The following is a 7,638-nucleotide window of genomic DNA, read 5'->3' as shown; positions in this document are numbered from 1 at the left end:
GAAATGCAGAGCCGCCAGGAAAATTCTGAGTTCCAGCACAATTTGCTTTGGAATCTAACAGGAATCTAGCCTGAGGAAAAGAGAGGTCTCTATTTCTATGTCTGGTATTTGGGGGTTTTGTTTGTTTTTGCTTTAGCTTGGTGAAAAAAAGTTCACTAAACACCAAGATCAGAATGGATATTTTTTAAAAAAATAGATGCTCCTTTTATGAAGCACCTTGATTCCTTGTTTTTTTTTTTTGCAAAGTTAGACAATGGTACGAAGTCAAAATGAAATCAAAGTTTAGTTCACAAGTGAATGTAATTTACTAAAGAGTAATACAACCCATATGCTATATACAGCTTAACTCATAGAACCATAAAATAAAATTGTAAAATAATTCAACATGTCCATCTATTTAGTGATAATAAAAGAAAGCATGATATTAAACTATCATAGTTGACAGAAAAAGAAAAAAATGACTCATGGTATTATTAATCTAATTGGTACTTTACATGTATTAATTACCCATATCAGAAGTGTATTTGCCTAGTAAGGCTAGTAGAACCACGTTTCCCAAAGTGTGCTCCTTAAACACTCGTACCTTATGATTTTCTACCAAAAGTAAAAAGGGTCATATCACCAAGTCAGAGGAAGATGCCTCTCCATTCTCCCTCTCTTTATCAGAGGTTTGAATGCCTGTCTGTACATTAAAAGCTCTGGGAAGATCTGTTGTGAAGAGACAAGTTGAGGTTATAAAATCTGCATTTAAATAAACATCTTTGATCACAAAACCCTTATTTTCTCATATAATACCTATAAACAATCTGGTGTTCTAATAAATATATTCTAGGCATCTCTATAACAGCCTTTTGGTAGAGGTGATAATTAGAAAGAATGATGAGTCCCAGTGGGGTCAGATGTCAGTGCCTTTAGAGTTTAACCAGACCCTGTAATCAGGATTTGGAAATCCTCACAGTGTGAAATAAACAATAAATTTGAAAATTATCTGTCCCTGAGAATCAGAAGTATGTGGAAGAATTGGGGACACATATTTCACATAGACTTTACTCCAAATTTTGAATTTTGGGAAGGAGATAGTGTTTTTAAAAGGTGGGAAAATAACCTTAAAGAAAATAGCCTTAAAGAGGAAATATGAGCCAGTAAATGGCAGAGTTGTATGTGTATTCTTTCTTTTTACTGTTTTTGGACCAAAAAGGGATTGAAATACTAAGGTTATGCTCTCAATTCCCTATTTTTTGTGTAGCTCAGTCTACCTGCTTGAAGGGAAGGGAAGCCTGGAGCACGTATTCAAGGAATCACTCTCTCTAACAAACCCTACAGGAGGTCTTTAACTCAGAACTTGTTATGAATGACTAAGCCTGCCCTGGAATGACGGCTCTAGGCTACTGTCTGCTAACTGAAGGGTAAATGGCAGCCATCCAGGGTGTACAGAGGAATTCTGACAGTGATCCCCAACACTCACTGACGGCTTTCTTCTTACTTTGCCTGGGTTCTGCTGTTTGCGTCTGCACTTTTTCTTTGTTCTCGTCATGAACCAGCTCAAGTATGTCTTGAAGTTACCTCTGTCCGCTGATTTCTATGGATGTTTGATAAGGCAGCCATTTCATTTATCATTCAGAATGGGATTCTTTTGAGAATGCTATGAATAATGAGGCTGGGACAGCAGTTGTAAGCCAGGTATGTCTTGACCAACAAGCATGTTTGGTCACTTAGTGTTAACCTTTCAAAGCACTGTGCAGAGTGCAGACTGGCAGCCATTCTTTCTAATCAAGGAACAGAGGTGGGGCTGCAGCTCCCTGCATTTCTCCTCTCTGGGCTTCCATTGTGAATCCTGTGATACCTTCTCTGCCTGGCTCACCATTTTGAGGGCCTCCAATAGGGGAAGGGCATTTAAAAATCCTTTTGATGAGGTGGGGTCACAGTACATACATGGTAGACAGGAGGCCATTTCTGGAAGATGAATGACACATCTGTTTTTAGTCTGGGGTTCCCCTGAGGAGGAACAAGAGTAAACAGAGCGTGCCTGGGCATGGTGGCTCACGCCTGTAATCCTACCACTTTGGGAGGCCGAGGTGGATTGATCACTTAAGGTGAGGAATTCCAGACCAGCCCTGCTAACATGGTGAAACCCCTTCTCTACTAAAAATACAAAAATTAGCCGGGTGTGGTGGCACATGCCTGTAGTCCCAGCTGCTAGGGAAGTAAAGCAGGAGAATCACTTGAATCCAGGAGTCGGAGGATGCAGTGAGCCAAAATTGCACAACTGCTCTCCAGCCCAGGCAACAGAGAGAGACTCTGTCTCAAAAAAAAAAAAAAAAAGAGAGAAAAAGAAAAAAAATGAGTAAATAGGGCTGAGAGCTGAGATAGCAGCCTGGTATGGGAAGATAACGGCCTTGGAGTTGGGCAGACTAATGATTCCATAGTTGCCTACTTCTTTTTGGCAAATAAATCTCAGTGCAATATGATTTAAAATTTAAACCCTCCTGTATGATTTAAAGGTCCTCCCTCTTCTGGATTTCAGCTTCTCAGTGAGTCAGTTGAAGCAGAGGAAGAGAGAAAGGAGACAAGCATCTTTATCTTTATCACTGCGATGATGTTCTCTCTTCAGGTGTTGCTGCTTCTCAGATAATGCCAACTCTTCTACCCTCCTTAGCTCTTACCTCTGGTGATATAACCCTCTGTCTCCTGCTTTTGGGGCACCTTTATCTAACAGATAGCTCTCTCAAGTAGACAGCAGCAAGATGCTTCAAGCCTAGTCATCTTCTTTCCTATTTGCACAACCCATAAGAAACTCATAGGCTTGCTACACCTGTGTGTTAGTAGCTCATTGAGAATCTGGAAGGGAATGTATTCAAACCTGAATAAACTGAAGTGCAAGGGACCCTGGCAGGATCAAATTCATTCTGTTTAAAAGACAGATGGGTAAGAGTTCAAAAAGATAGATAGTTCAAAAAGATAGCCAGAATCTATTTTTTTCATATAGAATTTAAGGATTCTGGCAAGATCTTTTGAACTCATCCTACTTGCTAGGGGGATACAGTCAAAGGGCTTTAGGTAGGAGCCCTGGTGGGGTCTAATCAGGACTGCTTTATCTGTACAGGTACAGTAGGCACAGTGCCTAGGGCCCACAGCAGTTTTAGAGACACAGAAACATTTTAATTTGTTTTAAAATCAGAAGAAGAAAGTGAATTTTTAGAACTAATAAAATGTGTTAATATAATGCTAATATATTTGTCTATTCACACAGTCATAAAATAGAATTTTAAATATTTTTTAATGGAGGAGGAGACCGATGAAGGCAAAACTGCCTTGAGCCTACGAGAGTCACAGTGCAGCCCTGAAACTAATTCATATTTTACAATATCTCTTTGGATGCTGAATGGAAAATGGATTTTAGGCAGTGGGAATGGGAAAACTAGTAATCCAGGTAAGAAATGGCAGAAACTTTAACTGTGGAAGTAGAGCATACTGAATAGTGGTCATATCTGGAAGAGTATGTATTAGTATGTATTTGGAAGTAGAGCCAACATGAAAAGCTGTGGTAAAGGAGGAATCAAGAATGACTGCTAGGGATGGGGCCTGAGCAACCAGGCAGATTCCAGGTACCATTTGCTGAGATGGGAAAGACTAAGGGAAGAGGATCAGATTCTTCTGTGGAAATGAAAACCAAGAATTCCTGCGTCAGTCATGCTAGGTTTCAGTTGTCTAGTGGATACGCAAATGCCGGTTGTCAAATAAACTGTAGGATCTCTGATTGTGAAGCTCAGTAGAAATATCTCACATGCACTTGAAGATGGTATTTAAACCACAGACAGATAACATTACCTGGGGAGAAAATGTGGCTTGAGAAGAGGAGAGGGCTGAGGACAGAGTCCCAGGCCACCAACATCTAGATGCTGGGTTCAGTAGAAGAGGAGGAAGATGTAGTAAGGAAGCGGGTAAGAAGCCACCAATAAGACTGAGGACAACCAGGAAAATGTGGCCTCAAAGAAACCAAGAGAAAAAGGTTGGAAGCCAAGTTGAGAGAGGAAGAGACTAGGGGTAGGACAAGATCAGGTTGTGGTTTAGGTTGTGTTGAGAAATGTCCCTCTGGCTGTGGTGGAAAAGACCGGCAGAGGGCAGGAGACCAGGGAGGAGTCTGTCTAGTCCTCCAAGCCCCAGCTGTTTTCATGACAAGCAAAACCCTGCCTTACATATCTCTGTACGCTCACCACGAGAGCACGGGGCACTGTGCACCAGGCGTGCTTATCATGCTGTGAATGAATGATTGATTAACTGAATCCTCCAGGAACACTTGGGACAGCTCTGCCCACAACAAGAGCAAGAACCCAGGCATTAATGGGGTAGTGCACACGTGGGCTCAGGGTGGCCCACCCCTCCTGCCTGGGCTAACGTTTTCTGAGAGGCAGAAAGTACAGGGTGACTCTTCAGTGTGGTATTTGTCTATGTGTACATCAAGTGTGTAAAAATACCGAATGCTCTCTTAGTCTTGATTTATCACTGACCTTGTCTTTGCGCTATTAAAAGGACTCAGGCCCTCTCTTCCATAAAGAGCAAGAATAGCTTTGAGAAGCGTCAAGTTCCAATCCAATGAAGAAAGACTGAACTGTTTGCCTTAGAGAGAGTGAGAAGAGTCTGAGGAAATGAAATAAACAGAATAAGGGGCTAGAAACAGATCAGCAGTCATGGAAACAGCAGCTGGATCTTGCCATCCAATGAGCTGTCTTCTCAGGATGGCCTTCCCTGGCCATCTTCTCTGAAGTTCAATGCTTCTCAGCCCCTGGGTTGACAATTCTTATTGCCCGTCCCTGTTTTATTGTCTCTACTTTGCACTTATCACTAATGCTTTGTCATATTTAATTATTTGTCCTCTGCCACTAGAATGTAATTTCATGAGGGCAGGCATTTTTGTCTGTTGTGTCCCCACAATTAGAACAGTGCCTGGCACGTAGGTGCTCAACAAATAGTGCTACTCAAATGGATGGTTGGATTAATTATTCCAGATAGTTTATATAACCTAAAACATGATGACTTGGGATTACTTGAGCTTGGAGATTCCTTGGATCCCAAACGCATCCCAGAATAAAACTCCTGTGGTGTGTTGTATGTGTTCTGTTCTATTCTAGCATGTATTACAGTGCCGTTTTTATTTATGTGTCTGTCTTTCCTACTTGACTGAAAGCCTTGCAAGAGCAGGGGCTGAGTTCTGTTCTTCTCTGTTTTCCCTTTTCTGTCCCATGGTCTAGCACAGGAAATATTTGGTGAGGAAAATGAATTTCTGTCTCTCTGTCTGTCTGTCTGTCATGACTTAGCCTGTCATGACAGAGATCCTCTCCCACATCTCACAGGCAACAAGTTAGAGTTTTGTGCTGTCTATTGCCTCCTCTCCAGCTCCTCTGTCACTGCCCTGCTTTTACCTTGTTCTTTCTCCTTTAACTATGACAGCAGATTCCAAACTGGGTTCTGAGCCTCCCAGCTCACCCACACCTGCCCAAGACAAGTTTTGAAACAAAGACCTGATCAGGCCCCTCCCCTATGTTTCCTATTGACTAAATGTTGGTCACTAGAGGACCAAGTTTAGTTTTCTTAACCTTGAATCCATGAACCATCCAATGTAGTGATCAGACTTAACCCTTATTGCTTCCCAGAATCACACAATCTGGCATCTAGCCAGGTTGTACTGAACACATCCGTGTTTTCAACCTTCTATCATTACAACCCAAGCTCTCTTACACTCTAGCTAGGCTGCCCTTCCTCCAGCTCTTCAATTAGTGAATCATTCAGTTATTCATTCAGCAAATGTCCTCAAGCCCACCTTGGTGCCAGTCACTGTGCTGGGGCTGCAGAGATGATGGAGATGCATCCCTGTGCTCAGGGTGTTCATACGACTTCTCATTTTGAGGTCACTGTAATCATGACTTTTGCTGTACCTCCCAAAGTGATGAGGCTCAGTAACTACCCTCTCCACAAAAATATCTTGGTCTCAGTGCCATGGAATTGCCACTTTGTAAACTGATGGAGTTGAATTTTTTCCATACATTTTAACAAATCTTTGAGTTGCCATCCTGCCTGATTATTACATTTCCTTTCTTGGATTTATTAATACTTGCTCCATATCCAGTTCCCTGATGGAAAATGCCATGTTTGGTAAACTAATATAACCCCAAGCATGACTAATATCCTCTGTGGATAAGCCATTCTGGGACATAACGACAATGTCCTTTTAAAGTGACACATTTTACCACTCCGGAATAATTTCCAGACCAGCTGAACACAGAGTTGGAATAGAAATGCCACCATTTTGATTTTCTGTTCTCACAGGAAAGATGTGTTGTTGAATATAACATAATATCAGGAAGAATTCATTCAATTCTTTGGTTATATCTTTACCAATCAGCCTCTTTATGCTTTATTTTATTCTTTAAACTGTTGAAGTTCCCTAAATCTCTTCATTCTATTTGTCTGAGGTCTCAAAATTATAAAATCCCTATGAAGATTCATCTGCAAAAAAAAGTTTAACCTGAAAATCGAGTTATTTATAAGATTCACTTTTGTGAAAGAATAAAATATAATGGTCATGTTTGAGTCTATAAATCTGGACATTAACATCTGTGATCAGATTTATTTCCATTCTATATTTTTTTCAAAACGGCCTATTTTTGCTTGAAAATAAAGTTTTTGAGGGGCAAGAAAGATTTTATGTGATTTTTTTTTATTACCTTCTAACTGTGAGCTTCTGTTTCCCTCATGCTTTCTATTTCATGTATAGTATATCTTGGATCATGTTTTTCTTGACTTTGGAACTCCCTATAACTTTTTATATGGTGTTTCTTTTAGATGCTATTTTAAAAACCTTTTCTTTTGAAATGTGTCAGTTTGTTCACAGAGTTAACCAGGTGGCTACTTTTTTTTTTTTTTTTTGAGACGGAGTTTTGCTCTTGTTACCCAGACTAGAGTGCAGTGGCACGATCTTGGCTCACTGCAACCTCCGCCTCCTGGGTTCAGGCAATTCTCCTGCCTCAGCCTCCTGAGTAGCTGGGATTACAGGCACGCGCCCAGCTAATTTTTTTTGTATTTTTAGTATAGACGGGGTTTCACCATGTCAACCAGGATGGTCTCGATCTCTTGACCTCGTGATCCCCCCGCCTTGGCCTCCCAAAGTGCCATGTGGCTATTTTTAAACTCTTTAGATGGCTACAGTTGAAAAGATGAAAAGCAAAGCAAGAAATCCTGTGACTGCAGATAGAACTTTTCCAAATGACTAACTGGCATTTTTGAGACAAAACTGCACACTTTTATTGAAACGCCTATACTTCTGGCTCATGGATTGTCACCATATGCTAGAAGTAAGACAAAGAGGCTTGTCTGGTGGACCTGAACACCAATTAGAGTTTCTTTTCAAGAGTGTCACTATTCAGCTCTCCTGTTTGCCATGGGCCAGTTGACTTTTTAATAGCCAATGAAAATCCGTCCAGGCATCTTGCAGTTTCTTCATGAATTTGTTCTTGTAATGAATTTATATTATGTTCAGGCCAGTATCAGATTATTCATTTATGAAACCAAAAAGCATGTATTGAGTACCTGCTATATGCCAGACACTTTTACAAATGCTTTACATATATGAATTCATTCACC

Source organism: Callithrix jacchus, chromosome 10 (assembly GCF_049354715.1).
Source record: "Callithrix jacchus isolate 240 chromosome 10, calJac240_pri, whole genome shotgun sequence".
In the NCBI taxonomy this organism is placed as follows: Eukaryota; Metazoa; Chordata; class Mammalia; order Primates; family Cebidae; genus Callithrix; species Callithrix jacchus.
Note: the sequence above shows the minus strand (reverse complement) of the source record.